The sequence below is a fragment of the Pongo pygmaeus genome, chromosome 10 (genome assembly GCF_028885625.2).
Source record: "Pongo pygmaeus isolate AG05252 chromosome 10, NHGRI_mPonPyg2-v2.0_pri, whole genome shotgun sequence".
Taxonomy (NCBI): domain Eukaryota; kingdom Metazoa; phylum Chordata; class Mammalia; order Primates; family Hominidae; genus Pongo; species Pongo pygmaeus.
In genome coordinates, this window is record NC_072383.2 from 51807737 (window position 1) to 51832817 (window position 25081).

The window sequence follows — 25081 nt, forward strand, 5'->3', positions numbered from 1 at the left end:
ACTTCACGAGGCCCCACCCTCTTCTTCCCCCACCCCACATCCCCTCTGCTTACCCCCCATTCTCCCTCCTCAACAGTATCCCCCGAGAGCCTGGCTGCTCCTCTGGCTGTTCCACACCCCTTCGCCCACCCATAGTCCCTCCAGCACCTGGCTGCTCCTTCCCTCCACCTTGGCTGCTGGTTCTCTTCTCTCCCCAGGTCCCTTCAACCCCCAGCTGTCCCCTCTGTCTGCCCACTCATTCCCTCCCTGCAAGCATCCCCCAGCTCCTGGGTGCCCTTTCCTTTCGTGACCCTGCAGCCCCCAACCTCCCCCTAGTGTTCCTCTGGTCTCTTCTCACCTGCCCTCCGGGACCCGGCCCCTGTACTACCCTTTGTCTCCTTGTGACAAACCAAACAGTAGGAAGGCCATCCTTGTGCCCCACACCTCCCCTTCCCCAGTGGCTCCCACCCCCAACCCCACTTTTCTTTAAGTTTCCAAATCAACCTTCCTCCAATAATAATGATAAAGCAGGAAGCCGGGCTGGAGGACAGTGCAGATTTTTCTTCTTGACATGGAGTTTCCGATTAAAGGCAAAGGGACATAAATCCTCTCGTGTAATTGCTGTGCTCCAGCTTGGAGCCACTTGGAAGAGAGGCTCCCACCCTCTCTGCCCCTGCCCCTGGGAGCCCCACCCCCAATTTGAGCAGGGCTTGGTCCCCAGAGCCTGGGGGTTGGTTGGGAAGGGGGAGCAGAATGTTGCTGGCATGGGCACAGCTCTGGGAAGGGGGTGGGATAAACTTGAGCAGGGCTCTCTGCATTTTCCTTCCAGGGGTCCAAGCCTAGGATAGACTGTGGGCCATGGCCCAGCTCAAAGCACCTTTCTCTGCATCCGGGGAGCCCTTCAGCCCCTCACATCAGAAGCACACTTTACACTTGGACAAAGCTTGTTGGCATTTATTATCTCCTTTGTAAGAACCTCGAAAATTATTAAACAGATACCAGATGGGGAGGGGCCCCAATAAATGAACAAGTGCAACTCCCCTTGTTTTACAGATGGGGAAACTGAGGCCTGAAAAAAGGACTGTCTGGTGGCAGAGCTGGGAACTTAGAACTTGACATCTCATGCACCACAGAGGGGCTGGCACCGTTTACATCTACTAAATCGTGGGCCAAATAGCTTTCTCCCAAGTAGTTTTCTCACCTGCTAGAGAAGCTTTTTAAAAATTCAAGAATGCTGGATGTTATTATTCCCTCTCTACAGACTGGAGAATGATGACACTAGAAGTGTGTGGGAATTACCCAAGGTCAAAGGCCAAGGGTGGAGCCTGTGGTCCCTCGGCCTCCTGACTCCACATTCATCCTCTTCCCTTCTCAGGATTCTATACCCAGAGATGCCAATGTCTGGTGACTCCACAGGTTGAACTCAGCCTGGCCTGAAACCAGCCCTCAACCCTTCGAAAGCCACAGAGCGCCCCCCGCCTCACCCCCAGCAGGGACCTTCCCAGCTCTATTCCTCCCTTCTTCTTCTTCTTCTTCTTCTTCTTCTTCTTCTTCTTATTATTATTATTATTGAGATGGAGTTTCACTCTTGTTGCCCAGGCTGGAGTACAGTGGCACAATCTTGTCTCACTGCAACCTCTGCCTCCAGGGTTCAAGCGATTCTCCTGCCTCAGCCTCCTGAGTAGCTGGGATTACAGGTGTGCACCACGCCTGGCCAATTTTGTATTTTCAGTAGATACACCCACCCCCAGGCTCTGGGGACCAAGCCCTGCTCAAATTGGGGGTGGGGCTGCCAGGGGCAGGGGCAGAGAGGGTGGGAGCCTCCCTTCCAAGTATTTTAGGGTTTCTCCATGTTGGTCAGGCTGGTCTCGAACTCCTGACCTCAGGTGATCCGCCCACCTCAGCCTCCCAAAGTGCTGGGATTACAGGCAGGAGCCACCATGCCTGGCCCCTTCTTTTCCAACCTCCTGCCCATTCTTCTCCTCCATGAAGCCCTCCTGATTTGAAATCCTTGGCTCCCTTTTCTTGGTTTCTCCCTGCACTCAACAAGCCCCTCCAGCAATTCCTAAATCAGGTCCTGGTGTGACTCTCTTCTCTCTCATCGGACTAGGGGAACGGGCCTGTGTCTCCTCCCTCTGAACTGCCAACTACTAACCCTCTCCATACCCATTGTCTCCACACCACCTCCCACGCCCCCTGAGACTCAGACCCAAAACAGATCTGTAAAGCATGTGCGTGTGACCATGGGAACCCGGGAGTCCTGTCTCCTCTTCATCCACAGAAGCCCCACGGATTCCCATTTCAGGTATGAGACTACCATGGCCTTTGGGTTTCCCTGACCCTCCAGGGACAATCTGGCTTGTCCTCCCCCAGACCTCTTCCCTCAGCACCTCAGGTGAGGGGAAACCTTCACGTCCATGCCCTGGGTGCCCACCCCTCCCTCTACCACATCAAAGCTCAGTGGGGAGCAAGGTCCAATGAGGGCTTTGGAGTCTCCAGGAAGACCCCCCTGTCTGGGTCAGCTAGAAGATCAGCTTAGAAGGCTTAGCTGCTCCTGAAGGGCCCTGTGTTGAGCTTCCTGTCCCACGTTTGGGGTGGCTCTGTGGCACTGCCTGGGCTGGGTAGTTCTGGATGTTACTATAGAGATTTGGGGTGTTACTGTAGATTTTGGATGCTGTCGTAGAGTTTGGAGTACAACTGTGGAGTTGCCCTGGAGATTATGGTGCGGTTTTCTGGGCTTCACACTAGGGTTGCTCTGGGGTTTTTATAGGGTTACTCCAAAAGGCCACAGGCCTGTGCTACTACCTGGCCCAGAGGAAGGGAGGGAGAAAAGGCTGTAAAAGAAAGCTAGGGAGTTTGGAGGGGGAAGGACGGAGGTGACCCAGCTTCCTAGAGGAGGGGATAATTTGAAGTTGCAGGGCAGCAAGGCTCTGCTCTACCCCATCTTGGTATTCAAGTCCCAAACCCTGGCCAACAGCCTCCTTTGTTGGCAGTGAGGGGCTGGGAATGAAGAAGGCTGCTTGCTCCCCTGGAGTGATGACAGGTGAGATGCTGTGCACGCTCCCGGCTTTCTGTAGGGAGGAAGGACCAGACCTGGTCCTGGGCAGCAGTATGGTCCTCCTGGGTGTATGTCCCCAACAATAACTGAGCCCAGAGCTCCCACTTCAGTCTTGGAGCCCTGCCCTGGGTGTTGCTGAGGCAGGGCAGAATCCGGAGGAAAATGACATAGACCATTCTCCCTGGGGACCCTGAACTTACAGGGATGACAGACCCTAATCTTGGACCCAAGTGAATAGAGAACTCTTCTTGCAGCTTAATCATGAAAAACTCCCCAAGAGACAGAAGTGTAGAGCCAGGACTGGGCAGAGTCTGAGAAGGGAGAGGGTTCCAAGTAGGAACAGCTGAGGGAAGGTGCAGAGGTGAGGAAGGATGAGGGTAGTTTAGCCCCAGAGACTTGGTGTAGGGAAAGAAGAGTCATCCACTCTTATATCCATCATTCACTTAGCAAACAATCGAGAGAGCAGCTCTACATCAGCATGGTACCAGGAAACACAGAGATGAATTACACAGGCAGGGACAGCAACTGGAGAGGCTCCCAGAAATTCAGTCCTCATCCAGAATACTAGCACCAGCTTCAGAGTTCTCTGGGTCCATACTAGCTGAGCTTCTACCTCCCCGCCTCTCCAATCCAAAAGAAATCCATTCCCCAGCATTTTACTTCTTCTTCAGAGTCCCACCCCTGCCTCAGTCCTTGCCCCAGACCCACCAGTCAAATATGCCATGCTCCTCCCCTCTGGGCAGACCCGGGAGCACCTTCTGGACCACAGCTACAGCAGGAAGCATTGGGACTAGACATTCTGAGCACCTTCCCAGTGGCAGAGAGCAGTGGTGCTGAGGAGCTGAGCAGAGGGCCAAGGAAGGGATGTGAGCTTGAGTCCAGGCCCGAGATCCTCAGCCTGACTTTGCATCTTGCTGAGAGAGGCATCATTCATCCACCCAGGGGTGGAGATGGGGCAGGGGGAGGGGAATGAAAAACACCCACAGCCCATTAACCTACTTTTGCAACTTCATTAAAACAGAGTCTTCGACATGTTGCCATAAATTGTCTTCTGAGGAGGAAGCCAGATCTCAAGTTCTAGCAGTGAAGCTTCAGAGAAGAGGCTGGGATAGCCAGGTTAGAAGGGACACTGTGTGTGTGTCTGTGTGTGTGTGTGTGTGTGTGTGTGTGAGGGGGTTGTCACTGAAAGGTTTTGCAGGCTGGGCCAGTCTGGCTGCCTGTTGCAGGGTTTCCTAGGTGGCAGGCCATTGGGTGAGGGGCAGGGAGGGAATTTTATATACTGTTGTATCATTGCTGCCCTGAACCTTCACAGCTTCCTGGAGTCCCACAGAAGCTCTTCTCAGCCTTTGAGGCCTCCTTCAAGAAGCCCTGTTCTTTGAAGCTCAGGAAACTCATGAAAAAAAAAAAAAAGAAATCCTGTTCTGCCCCAAAGCCCCTTCTGCAAGCTGTACACTGAGCATTAGGCTTCCCAGCACTGAGTACAGCAGACCCCAGCAGCCTCCAGAGAGCCTGAGGCCAGCACCGCCCTTGCTAGACAGGTGGCCTGGTACAGTGGAAGGAGCACTGGCTCACAGGTCAGCAGGGCTGGGTCCCAGTCCCCTTACATGAGTAGTGACTGAGGGCCCAAGCCCTGGAGAGGGACTGCCAGGGTTCAAATTCTGCCTTTGCCATTTAAGGACCTCAGCCAAGTTATTTAACCTCCCTGTGCCTTAGTTTCCTCATGGGAATAACGATAGTTCATAAAGTTATTGAGTCTTAAATGGGATGGCCCATGGAAAATGCATAGTGGCCAGGCACAGTGGCTCATGCCTGTAATCCCAACACTATGGGAGGCCAAGGCGGGTGGATCATTTGAGGCCAGGAGTTTGAGACCAGTCTGGCCAACACGATGAAATCCTGTCTCTACCAAAAATACAAAAATTAGCCAGGCATGGTGGGACATACCTGCAATCCCTGCTACTTGGGAGGCTGAGGCACGAGAATCACTTGAATCCAGGAGGCCGAGGTTGCAGTGAGCTGAGATCACACCACTGCATTCCAGCCTGGGCGACAGAGTGAGACTCCATCTCAAGAAAAAAAAAAGAAAATGCATAGCACTTAGGACCTGGCGCATCCCTGGGATCAAAAAACATGGGCTATTGTTGTCATTATTACGTACTTATTTACTCAGGGTTCACAGGCCTGACAAGGACCTTTGAAGTTCAGGGAATCTGCTCATCTGGCTTTACGCATGAAGAAGCTGAGGACCAGAGAAGGGAAGTGACTTGGGTCAGAATCAGAGCTTCTTTTCCCAGACTTCCTTTCATCCAACCAAGGGTCTTCCCCCAAGAGGTCCTCTCTGGGTCTTAGTTTCTTCAATTGTGCAGTGAAGGGATTAGAGTAGATCAGGAGTTTCCTTTTTTGTCATCATCATTATTATTACTATTATTATTGTATTATTATTATTGCCTTAGAACCTCTTTTCAAACAATCCTCACTTAGAATCCCACTATGCAAAAGTGGACTAGATCTGGAGAAAACTGCAAGAGCAGGGGGTGGGGTGGTCTAGAGCCCCTCTACTCCAGCAACAACCTCAGAGGCCTGTCAGAGAAACCCTGGGAGGTCACAGACCCCAGGTCAAGACCTTGGCCGGGGTGATGTCAGGGCTTCCACCACTGGCACTCTAGGAGGCTGGTGCCCCCAGAAGATCAAGAACTTTCCAAAGCCACACTGGGAGAAGAGGAGAGGCCTTAAGAAGGGCTTCCTGGGGACAGGATTATCTTGACACCCTCTCTATACAGAAAAGGGGTGGAAGAGGCAGGGATGCAGAAGGACGGTCTAGAGGGCCTCTGCGGAGCAGCTTGTTCTACCTGTCCAGGGATCCCACACCTGATGTGCCTCCACCTTCTCTCTGCTTCCCAGTTCTGAGCTGCCTGCACTCCCGCCATAGTTGCAGCCCAAGAAAACAGGGCCATAAAACAGACATTTGCTTTAATTTTCACTTGAAGGGGCAATTTAGCACAGGCTATTTGCAAGCTGTTGGGGTTCTTTACAAGGCTTTATCATGTTTTCCCAAAGTGCTCCCCTCGAAGCAAATTCCCAGGTCAAAGTTCACACATAACTAGGGGGAAGAGGGAGCATGAGAGATTGTACAGACTGGAGAATATATGTATTTTTTAGGTCAGGTCAAGAGTGGCCGAGAAAATAAGAGCAAGAGAAAGCCAGGCCAGCCTCTGATTGAGGCAAGAGCTGTGTGACCTCGCCCAAATATTTTCCCTCTCTGGGCCTCCTGTAAGCAAAGGCCAGTCTCAGTGGTAAAAATGAAACATGTGACTCAGCCCCAGCCTCTAGGGCCCTCACCCTTGCAATGACCCAGATGCTGTGTATTTGCAGCCAAATCACACTCAATGAGTCTTGACTTGTACTCTCTGGTTTGGATCTCTCTAGCTCTTCCCTCTCGCCAACTACCGCCCCCAGCAAACTGCTGATCCTTCCCTGCCCTCAATTTTCCCCACTTGGTTTCTTCACTTGTTTTCTGTGGTCCTTCTTCCCTAGGAGAAAGGGCTACATTTTGCTAGACCTCCCAGCTGCTCCAAGGAGGGGAAAAGTCACCAACTCCACCTCCTTCCAAAGTTCATGTGGTTTCCCCCCTCGATTTTCCCACAGTCCTTCCCCTCTTCCCTCCAGAGCTCTAGGCTGAGCGGCATCAGTGGGAATGAACCTCTCACACTGTAAACAGAGCGGCTTTCCTGAGGCTGGATGCAAGGTCCTTGGAGATCACACAGTGGGCAGGGGCTGGGAAGCTGGGACCCCAGGGCACCTTGAACATACACCAGTTCCCTTTCGGCTCCCTGCAAAGAAAATTTCCCACCTCTAAGGCCTTATGGAGACTGGGACATGGGTTTGGGGGTACACTCTGAGGCCTGCATCCAATGCTTTCCCAAGGGTGACTTGGGAAGTGGGGGTGAACCAGAGGTCATAATATAGAATAGGGGTCTCCCCTCACTCAATACCCCACCCCCTTCCTCACATTTCTGAGGAACTTTCCTGGCCTCCACGGACAATTCCAGCCTCAGTATTCCCAGGGAAGGGTAACGAGACAAGTGGGACATTTCTCAGGCTGGGAGAGACCCCTAAGGTCAGGGTCAGATAGAAGGCAGGATGTGTGTGAGGCAGAGGAGTCAGGAATATGGGAATCTGGGGTGGTGGGAAATCCTGTGGTTCCTGCAGAAGCAACAACATTTGCAAAGGAGACTCCACCAGAGGAGCTGCCTGGAGGATCACTGAGGCATTCTGCAGCCCAGACCCCCCCGTAGACTGCCAGTCAGGGACTGCACTCAGGCCTGATACCAAGCCACTGGGGCTGATGTGAAGGGAGGTGAGTACAGGTTCTCCCAGGCAATTATCAAGATGAAAAGAAACACAGCAGAGACCATTAGGGAAGAAATGAGAAGGGAGAGGGGCCCCAGACACAATTCTCCAAGTAAGTCCTTCTGTATACTGTGTGTGAATTAAACTTCTGCCTACCTAAAGTCCAAAGGAATCTTGTAACATCAATCCCATTTTTCATATAAATAAATAGAGGGTGCAAGAGGCAAAGGAAGTAGCCCAGATCACATGGATCTGCCTGGCCATTTATCTAGTTACCACCCCCCAGCCTCCTCACCTGCTGTGTTGTAAGGGGCTACCTATGCATCGATTTATATCTGGCTGTTTGTCTCCATTCTCACCACCACAAAAACAGAATCTCAGAGTAAGGAGGTCCGACCTCCCCATGATGCAATTAGGGAAGTGATGCCCAGAGAAGGGAAGCTGCTTGCTTAGGGTCACAGAGCCAGAAGAATCAGGGCAGGGACTTAATCCAATTCAGAAGGCTGCTCTTTCCTGGAGCCAGGTTCTCAACTATTTACATACACAGATGCCAGACACCATATTAGGCACCAGGGAAATAAAGATGAATGAGTACAGGCCCGGCCTTGAGAGGCTCAGAAGTGAGGAGACAGGGCTCCCCCAACCCAGCCTGTAGAAACACATCCTCCAAATGCCAAGGACCACATACTAAGAAAGAAGTTGCTCTAAGCTGGGGAAGTAAAAAAGGCCACCTGGAGGGGGTGGGCCTAAAAAACGATTAGAGGTGTGAGTGGGAGGAGGGCACTCACTGTGATGATCCAGGCGGGAGGAAATGTAAGTGCACAGGAATAGTCCTCTTGGGGAAAACACTCCTGTTGGAGGATTATGGGAGACAAGGCTGGAAAGGCAGGTTGGGAACAGACCAGAGAAGAACCTGAGTGCTTGGCTAAAGGGTCTGAGCTTCACTCCATGGGCACTGGGGAGTTATGGAAAGTTTCTGTCTGGGGTGACAGGGGGGATCCATTTTGCTAGGAAATTTACTCTAATAAAGTAGGGTAATAAATTAGGGAGCAGCTTACAGGGCAGACTTCCTCAGAAAAAACCTGAGGCATCAAGCATGTCGATGCGTCTCTTGGGGTGACTGTGGTGTGAGTGTGTGTGTGTGTGTACGCACACACACAAGTGTGGTGCTAAGACCAGGAAAGCCTGGTTTCACAAAACTGCTCCAGTCTGCCCTGGTGGGGAGATGATGGATCACCAGATCCCCACCCCTTCTGTCTCCCTTTCATAACCACCCTGAATGGGCAAGAGCATAGCTGCCTCCTCAGACAGTCTGTGTACCCTGCACCCCAGCACGCACATGAAGAAACTGTCCTAGAAGCAGAGACACGCGCACACACACTGGAGAGCACAGTAAGCAACCTCCTACCTAACCTTTTCCCTCAAGACTCATGCCAATAGAGAAGGTGACCCAGGGCACTATAAAGGACAAGGGTGAGGGAGGGTCTACCCCACAGCCTGATGAGCTTAGGAGGACAGTGAGGAGTCAGGTGAGGGGGAATGAGGGGGGCACTGCTGCTGAGGACAGCCCATTTGCAATCCACGTAAACCCAGGGGTGGGGGTGATTGGGAAAAATGCCCTGGGAGACAAATAATGATTGGCAGGGGACCATTCAGAAAAGGACTTACTGGGGCTGGGTGCAGTGGTTCATGCCTGTAACCCCAGTACTTTGGGAGGCCGAGGTGAGCGGATCATACCTGAGGTCGGGAGTTCGAGACCATCCTGGCCAACATGGTGAAATCCCGTCTCTACTAAAAATACGAAAATTAGCCGAGCGTGGTGGCAGGCTGTAATCTCAGCTACTCAGGAAGCTGAGGCAGGAGAATCACTTGAACCCAGGAGGCAGAAGTTGCAGTGAGCCGAGATTGGGCCACTGCACTCCAGCCTGGGCAACAGAGTGAGAGTCCATCTCAAAAAAAAAAAAAAGAAAAAGGACTCACTGGAACATGAGGAGCCTTCCTGCTGCCTTCCCCCCAACTCCCTTCCTCACTATCCACACTGACTGACCCCTCAAGGTCTGCTTACCTGGACAACTGGTTTATTTTGTCCTCCTTTTGGGACCGGGGGTGCAAAGGGACTCAAGGTCCCCTTCCCCCTCTTCCTTAGCCAAGAGATCCCCAAAATGGGAGGACTATGAGCAATGAATCCTGGTGGAGTTGTCATTACTGTGAGTTGCAATATCATTTAATAAGGATAGCAATTATCATAGCCACATCATCATAGCCCCTACCACCAGGAGAAGGGGGCTGGCAGCCAAGATGCCTGGTGCTACTCACCAGCTCTGTGCCCAACGCTTCCCCACTTCCCCTTCTTGAAACCTGCAGAATCCTAATTTTGGGATTCCTAGGATCTCAGAATCAGAAGAAATCTTGTAGTGGTCCCATTCCCAAACCACCTGTTTGCCTGCCTCCAGCCAGGGGCACTCACACCCACCAGGCATCCCATTGCACTGGGGTGTTGTTGAATATATGCCTCTGCCCCCTAAGACCTCAGTGCCCCCGGGAAGTTTGGAGGAGTTCCATCATCTTTACAATCCTGGGGTCTTCCTCATCCCTCTCCAAGCCAGGCCAGACCTGGAGCCTCCCACACTGATGTGTCACAACCTCCTCAAGCGTCCAGTCCAGTGTCATCCAACCCACCACTCCAACAAATCATTCCGAGTTCTACCTCCAGCCCTCCTACTCTAACTCCAGCCTACTTCTGCAGCTATTTGCCACGAGCCACCCAACAGACAGGAAAATGATGATCTGATTCATCTTCTAAAAAGCTTTCCAAACCTCTATCTCCACCTTTCTGTCTTTTGCTCAAGTGCACTTATCCCTGACTGCCAGGGAGTTTGCCTTGATATTTAACCTGAATCTTGCCCTCTGTGGGATGGCCTTGGAGAAAGGTCATTCATTTAATATCCTACCCCAGCTTCCCAAGTCACTTATTATGCACTTTCTCCCCTCTGTCAATCTTCCAGAAGCACTCCCCACACTCCACACCCCAGGTTAGTGCCCCCACACCCTCCTCACCCTAGGGCAGTTCAGGGAATGCCTGCCTGCCTCCAGGCCTGGCTGTAGTTCAGGTTGTCAGCCCCAGCCCCAGCCCCAGCGGAGGAGAGGGGGTCTCATAACAGCCCGGCGTCGAGCCCCCAGCCCTCAGCCCTCACTGAAGAAGGAGGTAATTAGGAGCTGTGCAGTCCCTGTCCCCCAACAGGTAGAGCTGAGCAGCTGCATCCATCATCCAGGCAGCTGCCACAGAGCGGGAGGGTCACGTGGCTCGGCCAGACCAACAGGAGAGTGTGGGGAGGCCTCGGGCCAGGGATTGGCTGGTCTGCAGCAGAAGAGTCAGGGCTGTCGGGGATAACCTGAGAATGACCTTGTGGGGACTTCAGCACCCCTGGCGCTTCTCCTCCCCAGAAATCTCTCCACCTGCCCCCAATTCCCAACCTGAGGTCCTACCTGCCACCCTGGCCCTGGCATTTTCTCTTCCCCTTCAATGTCATTTATCTGGGTGTAAGGGCCCCTCATAATCATTTTTAAAAGGAAAATGGTCTCTTGTGTACTTCATAGGTCTAAATGGGATGGGGGAGGTAGTTTCCTGGCCTGAATAAGGGCTGATGACTCCATGAGGGAGAAAGGAAAGGAGGGAGGGAGGGAGGGGGCCCTGTGTGGATGGAGGAAGTGTCAGTGCAGGTGCATTTTTGTCTAATTGTCTGCACTAGTGCCAGGATGTGAGTGTGAAGGAGCATGTGCTGGCAGCCATGTCCACTGCGCATCGGAGCATCAGCCAGGGCGCAGCCTGGGACGTGTTTTGCATACTTGCACTGACCAGGGTACGTTACCACGCTGCAGTGCACTTGGGCACAGATGAGTGTGTTGACCTTGTGCCTTCTTTGTGTGTGCAGAGGCTCATGTTCACACGTGTACACAGGTTGCTGGGCCTGTCCATGCACACTGACACAATGGGCTTTCACCTTGACAGTTTCTGACCCAGAGAGGGGAGCCCCTGAAACTCACCTGTGCCTGGGATCCTTCAGCACAGCACATCTCCCAGCTGAATGGGCAGGGACCCCCCACCCCAAGAGCCACAGGTCAAAGATGGCAGCTGGCAGGAAAGAAGGGAAAAGAGGAGGGGTGGCTCTGCCAACACCTGTGAAGGTTCTTCGTTATATATGCAAATGTCCTCATTAGAGATGCACAGCACTTCCCAGAGCTAATCGCTGCTGCTGCAGCAGGTTCTGTGTGGTGGGCTAAGGGAGAGAGAGGAGGTAGGACCACAGCCCTGTGGCTGGGCCGTGCCAGGGTTTCCATTCCTCAAGACCTGCCTACCCTGGGCAGTCCTGAGGAGGGGTAGGGAAGAGCCCTGGCCAGGGGGAAGGCCTGCTATAGGCAGAAATGGTGCAATCTGCAGGCCACAGCACCAGGCCCTTGGCTCTGCCTGGGCAGGCTGGCCTGCACGGAGCCCCCACTCCCACTCTGGGACAGGACTTGCCAGGAGGGTCCTAGGAGGAGTGCTGCGGCCAACCACACACCCCACCCCTCTCTCCATCCACCACCTCTCCTTCCACAAAGCCCAAAAGTGAAGGTCTCTCTGGATCCTGGAACAGGTGGCCCTGGCCCCTGCCCCCCAGGCCTCATTTCTTCCTTTTGTCACCTCTACCATCGAACACCCAGAAAAGTAGTCTCACTGTGACCTTTTCTGTTACCCCAACCTTAGAGAAAGAATCTCGACTCTAGTCAAGCCCCACCCCCAACCCTTGTCTCTCAGCCCTGCTGGACATCCATTTCGAGACCAGCCATTGCTGGAGGCTGCCTTGTGCTTTTTCAGCCTCACCGCCACCAGCGTGGCACCAGAGACAAACACAAACAGTAACACATAGTCAACTCATGCATGCCCTCAGAAACATGCAAACACTCCCTCTCCCCTCACTGTCCTGTTATATTAACGTGTCCTTAGACACACACCCACGATGAAATAGTCCCACCAGCCTCCACTGTCCTTGTGCACATCGTCACCCCATTTTGGGGACAGAGTCCACAGAGTCCTCCCCTGCCCTACCCCCAACCTCTCCTTTCTTAGCTTCTCCCTCCCCCTCCAGCCCTTCTCCCTGGGCACCCGTTTGCCAGGGTTATTTATAGAAGCAAGCGATAAATTCAGTGTGTTTCTCGGCGCGCAAAGCTATAAATAATGGCACAGATCATTAAACCCCGAGAGCAGGCCCAGCCGCCCCGCAAACAAGATGAAGTACAAACCACCACGTGAGGAGGAGAGAGGGAGGTGCAAGGCAGAGCCCCAGACCCAGGGCCAGCAGGACCCAGCCTGCTCCCCTCAGCTGGGTCCCAGTGAACTTGGGCCTCCAAGGGGCCTTCCCCAGGCACCAGGGGAGGGGAGAGGGCAGGGCTGGGCCAGGACTTGCAGGCTGCTGAACAGAGCTTGCCCCACCTAATTCCCACACCCCTCCTCTTGTACTCTTTCCCATCTCCCCAGCCTCTGCTTCTCTCTCCACTTCTCCCATTGTTCTTCCATCTTTGCCTATATTTTCTTCTAATTCTGTTCATCTCTCCCTTTCTCTCTCCATATTCTTGCCTCTCTCCTTTACCTTTTGCCTTCATCTGTCCCTCTACATCCACCTGTTCTTCTTTCCAGCCCTTCTCTTCCCCTAACCCAAATCCCTGGGCCTCAGGAGGGACCCTGATCCCACCAAGGAGCCCTCAGAGGCAGAAAGTCCCCTGTCAGCAGAACTCTGGAGCTGGCTGCTGATTCAGTGACTGTAATCTCCCAGGCGGAGGCGGCAGTGGTAGGGGGAGGGGGACAGGAAAGATAAATGAGGAGCATAAGAACAAAATGGCACAGACACTGGGGACAGGCTCCAGGCTGAGCAAGGTTCTGGGGAGCAGAACCAGAGCCCTGAGCTACAGCCCAATCCCACCACCGCAGGCTGGTCAGTTGAGTGTAGGAAGTGCTTTCTGGCTACCAGCAAGCAACAGCACCACAGGGGAGAACATGGCAAAGAGAAGGGAGCAGGGGACAGGCAGGGAGTGGCGGGGAGAAGCCACTAAAGGAGTCAGAGAAAGAGGGGAGGAAGCCAGAGAAGCAAGGAACACTGATAGAACAATGACCCCTCCAGTCCCACTGCACCCCAAGATCCAGTGTGGATCCCCGCAGTCATATCATATTCCTGAGACAGGGCCACACATGGAAGGTTTGAGGGTTCCAACCACAGCTTCCACATGTCTCACTTTTAGGGAGTACCTTTATCCTTCAGGGTTCTTCCACCTTGACTTTGGCCTACTTTTTGGAGGTTTCGCTCAGCCTCCACTCTAGGTCACCTACATTCTAGGTCTTTCATTCCTTTCCACTGAGAAGTTCTTAATTCCTGCTTCAGTCTGAGCCTGTCTCAGGAGGACAGAACCTACCTACATCCCACATGTATGGGACGGGTTTCCAGAAAACCGCCCAAAGCTTGGCTCTTGGAAGGGTGATAAAACCCAGTATGGTAGTCAGTTCTCTCCTTTTCTAGTGATGTCAGGCAAAGAGACTTCAAATGGAGTAGCAGGGATAAGACTGAACATCAACCAGAACCTGCCGGCACTCAGCATCGGGAGACGCCAGGATGGGGCCGTCAAATCCTCTGAAAGTTGAGTGGCAACCCCATGGGCATGAACAAGGTGCAGCCTGGCTCTGTGGACAGGGGTGGACAAGAAAGCCCTGGAGCCACTGCCCTTGCCCTCCCCACCCCATGGCCAAAGTGACCATCTGCTCCTGCTCACTCCCTGTTGGCAGCTTTGATGCAGAGCTTGGTTATTTGACCAGGGATTTATAGTAGGAGCCAGGCCAGCAACTAAATCCCCCAGCCATAGAGGTAAATCAGCTGCTGCGATGGGCCGGAACGAGGGAGCTGTCAGGCTAGGAGGCTGCACAGCAGAGCTGGAGAGGAAAACACTTGTCCCCGCTCCCTGGGGGCAGCCACCAATAAATCCCCTCAGGCACCGATTAGGGCAAGTGGCCTACCAGATCTTGAGGGCTGTCAGTGCTGGTGGCAGACTTTACACCGCAGCAGGCAGTGCCCACAGAAATGGGCTTGAGGATGGACCACAAGAACTGGTCAAAGCACCTGCACTAGTAACAAGAGGTGAGGGACCAAAACCTGTTTTCCCAGGAACTGTGTGAAGCGGTGTGGCTGTTAGGCCAGGTTCCCAGAAGCCAAAGTGCCTGGGTTCAATCCTGGCTCTGCCACTTATTAACTATGTGACCACTGACACATTATTTGACTTCCCTATGCCTCAGTTTCTTCATCTGTAAAATGGGGGTGAGAATAGTAGCTACTTCCCACAGTTACTAAGATGATTAAATAAAATAATAGGCATAAAGTGCTTAGATCAGTGCCAGGCAATATATCGTTAGTAGCACTGTCATATAAAATAAGGTCTTGAGGCTAGGTTGAATCTGGACTTGTGCAGAGAAAAGAGAAGGGACCAAATGACCGTTGGAGGAAGCTGGGGGCGCCAAGATGATGTTTAAAGAAAGGAGGAGGGCTACGTTAGTCTCACTGGGAGAGAAAGTGAGACCAGCTTCTTCCAGGGCTGGAATCGACCCCTGTGGTTAAGAGCACAGGCTCCTTAGGCAAGCAGGCCTGCATTCAAGCCCCAATTCTGATTAACTGTGAGGCCTTCGGCAAGTTATTTAATCTCTCAAATTTCCTCATCTGTAAAATGGGGATAATAATATTCATCTCACAGGATGAATATTATTGAGAGAATTACGTGAGATCATATACAGATAAGGCGTTTAGTAAGTGTTCATTAAATTTTAATCTTGTTACTGCAATTATTTCATCAAGTGAACAAAGGAGGGCTTCACAGTGGGCCCTCAATCTAGTTGCTAAGTGCCCTGAATCCAAGCAGTATAACTGACAAGAAAGTGCTATTGCCAGAGAGGGAAGGCAAGAGAAGGGGAGGAAGGCAGGAGGTGAAGCCTGACCCAGGAGGCAGCAGGGGTTAGTAAGAAGAAAGAGACCCAGGAATGCAAGAGCAAGACAGAAGCAGGCAGGAAGAGAAAAGATGGGGGACTTCCAGCCAGAAAGAGAGTAAAGGGGATGGCACAGAGATGGAGAAGGGAGAACTGGGGAGAGAGACAGAGGGGAACCCACTGGGGCAGAAATGGATGGCAGAGAAGGGGGGCACACTAGGGAGACGGGGATGGGGGAAACAAAGGTATTAATGAGCAGAGCCTCAGAGCAGAAGTCAGGGAAATGGAAGGGGAAGACTGGAGTCCAGGTGGCGGCAGGGAGTACTGAGGGGCAAAGTAAATGAGGGGCAGTGGCCAGGAGACAAAAAAGAAGGAAAGAGACTGGAGCACCAGCTGAGAGACAAAGCAGGGAGAGCCCTGTCTGGAAAAACAGCAAGCCAGAGCCAGCACAGCTCGTTATGCAAACATGATTCCAGGCGCGCTCTGCTGCCCCCTCCCCAGCTTTCATTTTCAGCTTGGCTTCCCCCCGGCCTCCCTCCTGCGCCCCTCCTGCCAGCCTCTACTTTCTCTCCACTGAGCCTGAGGGCATACAAGCCAGCGGGGAGGGTGAGGGGCTTGGACTCTGTTCACCAGGGGGTGAGGATGGGAGGAAGGAAACAGTCCCCAAAGCAGAACAGAACCCAGGGGTCCACACCTCCTTCTGGCAGCTCCCCCTTCATCCGCATGAAGACAGGACAGTGGCTGAAAGAAGTGCAAGAGTGGAATAATAATAGTAGCAGTGAAAACATGAGCATTTTGCAGCCTGCAAAGTGTTTTACATGCCCCGGTCTCATAACAACCCTTGTGACGGAGGCAGTATTACCCTATTTATTATCATCAAACAATTATATCATTCTGCTAAGAATGTCACATGTATTAACTGCCTTACTCCTGACAACAACCCTATTATTCCCATTTTACAGATGACAAGCTGAGGCCTAGAATGGTAAGTACCTTCCATCCTACACCCCTCCCTCTTTGCTCCTCTGATCTCTCCTCCTGAATTCCCTTGCCAAGCTCTTTCTATTCTCTCACCTTCTCATGTCCTCCCTTAATTCCCTTTCCAATCATGCTGCCTCACTAAACTTCAAGTTGGCTTTCTGTTCACTCTCATGGCAACCCCTCCAACCACCAGCAGGACCTGGTGTGACTGCACATGATCAGCAGACCCTTCGTTTTGGGGCCAGTTGTCAGGTAGCAACCCCTGAAAAAATCATACAGCAGCTGAAGTGAAATACAACAATGTCTTCAGAGCACTTTTACCCACATTCCTTCTAAAAAGATCTGAGATGGCCTACCATATAAGACACAGATCACCAGGTGTAGTGGCCCATGCCTGTAATTCCAACATTTTGGGAGGCCAACGCAAGAGGATAGCTTCAGCCCAGGAGTTCCAGACCAGCCTAGGGAATATAGTGAGACGCCATCTTTACAAAAAGTTTAAAAATTAGCCAGGCATGCTGATGCGGGACTATAATCATAGCTACTAGGGAAACTAAAGTGGGGAGACCCCTTGAGCCCAGGAGTTTGAGGCTGCAGTGAGCTATGATCATGCTACTACACTGTAGCCTGGGCAACAGAGTGAGACATTGTTTGTAAATAAATAAATAAATAAAATTAAAAAGACAGATATAACAGAACCATTGAAACACCCATGAAAGAACAAGAACAGATAAAGAAGTGAGGATTTTAAAATGTCCTGGGAAAAGAAACCCAAGAATGGACAGTTACTGCAGAGGAACCCAAAACTTAGCCCTCAGCTTCCTAGATGAAACCAGGTAGTAGCTTAAAAGCCTCCTCGCCTACACCAGAAATAAACTGAGCACCTACTATTAGTCATGAATCAAAGACGTGATCAACATTGAGGACCTGGAATTTTCTATTCACTCTACAAGTGTGAGAAGATTTTGCCTGAAATGTCCTGGTCACATTTGCCACAGAACATTTGAAAGGACTCTGGGCTAAAAGAGCTTCAGAGCAGTGAGGAATATAAAAGTTGGAGCCCGGCGGAGCGCAGTGGCTCACACCTGTAATCCCAGCCCTTTGGGAGGCTGAGGTGGGTGGATCATGAGGTCAGGAGTTCGAGACCAGCCTGGCCAACATGGTGAAACCCTGTCTGTACTAAAAATACAAAAATTATCTGGACATGGTGGCAGGAGCCTGTGATCCCAGCTACTTGGGAGGCTGAGGCAGGAGAATTGCTTGAACCTGGGAGGCAGAGGTTGCAGTGAGCCTAGATCACGCCATTGCACTCCAGCCTGTGCAACAGAGCGAGACTCTGTCACATAAATAAATAGATAAATAAATGTCAGAGGACCCAGGAAGAAGAACGGCCCACACAAAGTTGTCCCAATGCTAGTCCCCCTCCCAGAACTGAGAAACTGAGTCTGAGGTGTCAGTGATAGCCCCGCCCCCAAGCCCTTGCAGCCCCCTTTCCACTCCGAAATTGCTATTTGGGACTAAGTCCCTGCCAGCCAGTCTTGGTCTAGCCCTCCATATGATGCTGTGAGGGCTGCTCCTGGCTTCTCCTGCTCGTTAGCACATCAGCATGAGGATCATCAGGCACTGTAATAAATCAAATGAAAATAATCTCCCACACTCTCCCACAGAAACCAAATCTGCCCTCTCTGTTGACACAATTTCTGGCCTGCTGGAGGAATGAGTACAAGAGAGTGACCTCAGGCACAGGGGACAGGAGACACACAGGGAGGAAAGAGATGGATCCTTGTCAGGGAAAACCCCAGACTTGCAAGCCAGACTCCTCCCACAAATAATCACAAAATGCTGCCCCTTCCCAGCAGCCAGCCAAAAAATAGTCTCTACCCTCACATACCTGTGTGTGAAATGCATGGGTATTAAACTTAAGTTAGTTCTTAGGAAGGCTGACACCCAGTCTGGCAAGCGCTGGAGATATCTAAGCAGGAAAAGCCTCCAAGCATCTGGCATTGGCAATATGTCCTAGGGCCCCCGCTCCAAGGTCAGGAGACACTGGAATTGGCTGGAGGGTGGGAGATTGAGTGGTTGGTGGAAATCAGACTGAAGGACATTCCTGGGCAGGTGGGTCCCAGTGTTCACCAGCATGGACCAGTGATGATGTTACTAGCTCACCCACCATGAAAAATGGCCTCCTTATTTTCCCCTTCCTCTCCCTTGCCTGAGGCATAGTTTGTTATCAGGTGCTTCTAGGCTAAAACAAAACAAAAGAAAGCCCTGGAGTTAGGGCAGAAGCTCATAAAATTTTCCACTGAACAAAATTACTCTAGCTCTTTCCCAAAGGGAAAACAAAAAACAAACAAACAGGAAAACCTCACTCCAGCTCCCCCACAACCCAGGGACCACTCTTTCAATTTCAAAGCCTGACCAAGCCTCCAGGGAGTACAGACAGACCGACAAGAAGGGTCCACCCGATAAGCAGGTAAATCAGTAGATGGCAAAGCCTTCCCCAGAAGCACCTCTCCTAGATACACGTCTCTCCTCATGGAACTCCCGTCCATGGCACCCTAATGCATTTAGAACAAACTGCATTCACACCAAAGTACTGATTCCTCAAATAGGCATGCAAAGCCCTCCTTAATGCAGAACCACACTGAGCTCCTACAGCTTTTCCTCCTACATCCTTCCTCCTCACCCCAACTACTGGTCCCTTTATCATTCAAGGAATATGCCCTGAACTATCCTGCTTCCAGCCCATTTTGCCTGGAATGACCTCTCCACCACTTTCCAAGGCCCCCATATGCTTATCAAAGCTCTCTCCATCCTCCTCTAAAGCCAGATTTAAATCCCAACTTCTTTTATTCATGCAAGATGTCTGCCTCCACTAGACAGGCCTCCTGTTCACCTGTGTGCTGACAGGTAGTCTGGATAATGTTCATGGAACAGAATGAAAACTCCAAACCTGTTCTCTGCCAAGTTTTCTTTTCTGTGACCCATGGGGTTCATCAGGAGTAAGGAGGCCAATCAGGGACATGGAGATGGCAGTTATCTCCAGAGCCCCACCTCCCCAAGTCAGGGGTGAGGTCTTTGAGAGAGATGCTGTTGTGAGAGATGCTGCAGGTTCTTCTAGGCTTCCTGAGACCACTGACCTGGGTACCTCTCAGGGGCTTTAAAGGCCTTTAAACTAGTGACCTCGGACCTCCTCTTTCTTTGTTTCCTCTCTCCCTATTTCTCAGTCTCCCTCAATCTTCATCATTCTCTTTTTCAGATTTAGGCTGAGGATACCATCTGCCTGGGAGACCCCTCCTCTTGGAGTCTTGCTCCTCAAAATGTGACTTAAGAGCCAGCAGCATCGGCATCCCTGGAAGTGTGCTACCAATGCATTCTTGGGCCTCAACTCAGACCTATTCAATCCAACTCTCCAGTTTAGCAAGATCCCCAGGTGATTTTTATGCACATTAAAGTTTGAAAGCAATAGTCTAAAGAACCAGAAATGCCAGACCAGGGGTCCAACAGGGAAACTGAATGCCTAAGATATTCATTCATTCATTTACCCATTCAATAAATACTTAATAAGCATCTACTGGGTGCACAGAGTTGTGCTAGGCATTGGGGATAAAATGGTGAATGACTCAGATTAGGTGTGCAGACTGCAGAGGATGAGATGAATGTTCCCCACCTGGCCTGTTTCAGCCCACCTCCCAGAGTTGCGGGGAGGCTTGAGTTGGGAACAGGGGTACATTTGACTGAAGAATCTCTCAAGACCCCGAAGCTGATGAGGGATGCTTTCCTCTCCCCAATCCAAAGACAGAGAATCAGTCAGTGAGAGACAGAAAGGAAGGAAGAGTGAGAGCAAGGAAGAATGCTGGACAGAAGGAACCAGGGAAGATGGAAATGAGAAAAAGTGAGTCTAAGACAGTCCCTGAAAATACTTCCTCCCATTTCAGAAGCATACTCAACCATGCTCAGCTCACTGACTTCCTCTAGGCTAGCACAACAGCCCCCACCCCAACTCCCAGTCAGATTGCCTCCCATGAGAGGGGAGCACCCTCCACCCCAGGGTCTGAGAGGGGAGAAGACAGGTCACAGCTGGGGGGAAATGACCAAAAGGCAGAGAGATTGGTTTGAAGGACACAGGAATAGCAAGAAACACACCGGCCCAAGAGACAGTGCTGAGGGCTTCAGAGGAACATGACTGCTGTGTGGAGAATGGACTGTAGGGGGACACGCAGGGGAGATCAGTTAGGGAGTTGTCATGGTCAGTAGCAGAAGCAAGATAAACAGTGCATGGCTAGGACTGTACCAGTGGAGATTGTGAGATGATGTGTCAGAGTTGGGATATATTTGGATGATAAGGTCAATAGAACTTGCATATGAATGAGGGATGGGGAAGAGAGGAAAAGAGGATACTGACTCTCAGGTTTGGGGCCTGAGCTACTTGGTAGGTTAGGACAATAAAAGGTAATAAAAGGTGATCTGTCTGTCAGCAGTGGGTCAGGCTTAAAAAAAAACAAAAAAGTGATCTGGGGAGGGGTTCTGGAAGAATGAGTCAGGGTAAGGAAAAACCTAGGGCAGAGAATGGGAAAGAGGAGAGTCCATGTTGGGAAGTCATAAGAAAGGAAAGCAGAGATAGAGGAAAATGATGAGAAATCATTCAAGAATCCTTAGTTCAAGTTTCTTGAGGGCAAAAATTGCATCTTCTGTTTCCACTGGGCACCTTATAGTCCTCCACTGCTATTCTGCATGCTGTGAGTAAAATCAGGTACTCAGTAAAATCAGGTAATAGTACATCTGTGGCTTGTTGAGAAGTGATTCAAAAGGCAGGGTGGGCTGGTATAAACAGCACTCAGCTATGTTTAGGAGCCCTGGCCACCTAATGGCAGGGCGACATTAGAGAAGCTCACTGTTGGGCTGGGCGCAATGGCTCATGCCTGTAATCCCAGCACTTTGGGAGGCCAAGGCGGGCAGATAACCTGAGGTTGGGAGTTCGAGACCAGCCTGACCAACATGGAGAAACCCCGTCTCTACTAAAAATACAAAATTAACCGGGTGTGGTGGTGCATGCCTGTAATCCCAGCTACACGGGAGGCTGGGGCAGGAGAATCGCTTGAACCCGGGAGGCGGAGGTTGTGGTCCAGCGAGATCGCGCCATTGCACTTCAGCCTGGGCAACAAGAGCAAAACTCTGTCTCAAAAAAAAAAAAAAGCAAAAAGAGAAGCTCACTGTTTCTCAGTTTCCCTAGTGGCAAAGCAGTAAAGGTGAACTAAGAGTTTCAGGTCCCATCTAGCCGCAGCTCTCTTTCCCTGGCTCTGGGACCATAATGCTGAGCTTCAGGAGTCCCTGTAGGTTCTTGAGCAAGCGTGGCATGAGGTGGTCAGTGTGGCTGTTGTGTGGTGTTTGGAGGGGAATGAAGCAGGGGCCCAGAGAGTGGACTGGGACCATCTAGATATGGGCCAATAAGGGCCTGGCCACCAGGGCAGCTGGGAATGAAAAAGAATGATCAAGCCAAGAGCCCCGCACCTCTTCCCTAAATCCTCCTCCCTGAGATGTCTCAGCACTTTTTTTTTTTGTACCTCCACAACATTTTTGTTTTTTGTTTTTTTTGTGAGACGGTCTCACTCTGTCACTCAGGCTGGTGTGCAGTGACACAATCATGGTTCACTGCAGCCTCAACCTCCCAGGCACAAGTAATCCTCCCACCTCAGCCTCCTGAGTAGCTGGGACTACAGTTGCGTGCCACCACACTCAGCTAACTTTTTATTTTTTGTAGAGACAGAGGTCTCACTATGTTGCACCGGCTGGTCTCGAAGTCCTGGGCTCAAGTGATCCTCCCACTTCAGCCTCCCAAAGTGCTGGGATTACAGGTGTGAGCCACTGCACCTGGCCCCTTTTGTTTCTTAATCCCATGACAGATAAATGCACCTCTACAACTTCTAAATATTGCGGCGCCTAGACTCTGTCATTGGATGCCCTTCACTTACTTCTTTTTTTTTTTTTTTTTTTGAGACGAAGTGTCATTCTGCCACCCATGCTGGAGTGCAGCGTCATGATCTTGGCTCACTGCTGCAACCTCCGCCTCCCAGGTTCCAACATTTCTCCCTGCCTCAGCATCCCAAGTAGCTGGGATCACAGGCATCCACCACCACATCTGGCTAATTTTTGTATTTTTTAGTAGAGATGGGGTTTCGCATGTTGGCCAGGATGGTCTTGAACTCCTGACCTCAGGTGAAGGGCCCACCTCAGCCTCCCAAAGTGCTGGGATTACAGGCGTGAGCCACCACGCCTGGCCACCTTCACTTTCTATCAGCTTTCACTCTTTAGGGGATCTCATCCAGTGTCACTGATTACTCCCAAATTTCTATCTCCAGTCTGGACTTCACCATTAAACTATAGACTTGTGGTCGGACGCAGTGGCTCACACCTGTAATCCCAGTACTTTGGGAGGCCAAGGTAGGCAGATCACGAGGTCAGGAGAATGAGACTATCCTGGCCAACATGGTGAAACTCCGTCTCTACTAAAATACAAGAATTGGCTGGACGTGGCAGCGCGTGCCTGTAATCCCAGCTAGTCCGGAGGCTGAGGCAGGAGAATTGCTTGAACCTGGGAGGCGGAGGTTGCAGTGAGCCGAGATCGCACCACTGCACTCCAGCCTGGCAACAGAGCTAGACTCTGTCTCAAAAAAAAAAAAAAAAAAAAAGCTATAGACTTGTGTATCGATTTACCTGCTAGCCTCCTCTACTTGGATGCTTAACAGGCATCTCAAAGCTAACATGTCCACAACTAATACTACTCCCAAAACCAGCTCCTCCTGTGGTATTTCCCCATATCAGTTAATGGCAAATCCATTGCTGTGGTCACTCGGGCCAAAAAATCTTGGTCTTATCCTCTACTCCTCTTTCTTTCATACGCTCTCTCTAATCCCTTGGCTCTCCCTGCAAAATGTATCAAAAATCTGACCACTCCTCATCACCTCTGCTGCCATCTCCCTGGTCCCGGCCCTCATCCCCTCTTACCTGATACTGCAATCAGCTCCTGACTGGTCTCCCGGCTTCTGCCCTTGTTTTATCAATCTATTCTCAATACAGCAGCAAGAATTTTCTGTAAAAAGACAAGGCAGATCATGTCACTCCGTTGCTTGAAACCCTGCAGTGACTTCCCATGTTACTCGGAGTGTGAGTTTTACTGTAACTTATTAGTTTCTACGTGATGTGGCTCCCCATCACCTCTTAGATCTCATCACTTATTTTCTTCCCTGATTTTCTCTGCTCCAGCCATATCAGCCTCATTGCTTTCTTCCAATACGCCAGACATGCTCACATGAGGGCTTTTGCCCTTGCTGTTCTCTTAGCCAGGAAACTCTTCCCTGGAAATCTGTATGCCATATAGCATCTGCTATAGGGCAGCTCCATATGTTGGGGCGCCTGAGCAGGGATAAGAAAGGGAGTGAACTGAAGAGGAAACAATGGAGTCAGGTCCTGCACAAGAAACAAAATGCCCGCCTTGCTTCCTCTGTCTTCCTTAGGTACCTGGCTTCAGGAGCTCAGCGGGGGTCTCCTGCGGGGCGGGGAGGGGGGGGACTTGTCCCACTCTAGTTCTTCAGAAAATACCCATCTCCATCCTAACCTCAAAAGAGCCTGAAGCCCTGAAGGAATCACATCTCTCTGGTGCTCCTGCAGACCTCCCAAAAAGGAACCACTCCCCTGACCCCGAATGTGGTGGTCCTCCCTGCTCTGCTCCTAAAGGAAGTAGGGAAGAATGGGTCTCTTCCAGTCATCCACTCACCACATATGTATTCCTCCCGTCTCCCGCTGGGCCTAGGCCCAGCCAGGGTAAGCCCACCACCCGCTCCCACTCTTCCTAACCTAGCTTCCCTTCCTTTCCTCCTCGGCCCTTTCTAGCTGTTCCCAGTCTGCAGGCATTCCCCACGGGCACACAGGTGGAGAAAGGCTGAGGACTCAGCAGAAAGCCTGGTGTGGTGGGGTCTCTGAGTCATGGGGAGAAGGCAAGGCGGCTTGAAGGGAAGTGTTTGAAGGTGGAAGGATGTAGAAGGCCAGAGACAAGAAGACTGGAGCAAAGACAGCCAGAAGCTGTGATGATACGGTGATACAGAGAGAAGTGGAGGCAGCATCCGCCAGAACAAGGGGTCAAAGTCAGAGGCAGAAACAGCAGCGAGAAAAGCAAAAGCTGACAGATGGCAGAAGCCACAGACAGGCAGCGCAAGGGAGAGGCAGACATCCAGCGAGAGAGCAAACGGGAGAGGCATCGGGAGACGCAGGAGCAGCTGGAGAGGGAGGTTAGGGCGAGGTGCATGCACCCCAAGAGATGGAGAGACAGAGACCAGAGCGAGAGACACGCACGCGGACAGACCAGAAGGCTGCAGAGAGGGCGAGGGAGAAAAAAGTGTCGAGGCGGGGAGTGGCGGGAAGCGGCCGGGAGCGGGGCGGGCGCAGCAGAGCGGGCGCGGCGCCGGGAGCGGGCTCGTAAAAGCCGCGTCGAGCGGGTAAATTGCCGCCAGAATCGCTGAGCTCCACAAAACGCCGCCCGCGCGGCCCGCCGCCGAGCCCGCTCCAATCTCCAGCCTCATCGCCGCGCGGGCTGGTTATGCATTTAAATGTTATTTAATTGGATTGCGGAGGAGCTGGGGGCCAGAGCGGCCCCCCGCCCCCGCCCCGCACGCTCCGCATACCCAGGCTGCTCGCCTCCTCTGCAAATCTGTTTTCCAAGT

At 51.7% G+C, this 25081-nt stretch overlaps 1 long non-coding RNA gene across 1 annotated transcript; it reads left to right on the top strand.

Annotated features, from left to right (window-relative positions):
• The first annotated feature begins 14454 nt into the window (after positions 1 to 14454).
• Positions 14455 to 19934, top strand: LOC134740377 (uncharacterized). Its single transcript, XR_010127812.1, has 3 exons — positions 14455 to 14547; positions 16346 to 16368; positions 19624 to 19934. It is a non-coding gene; the product is annotated as an uncharacterized LOC134740377 (long non-coding RNA).
• The last annotated feature ends 5147 nt before the right edge of the window (positions 19935 to 25081 follow it).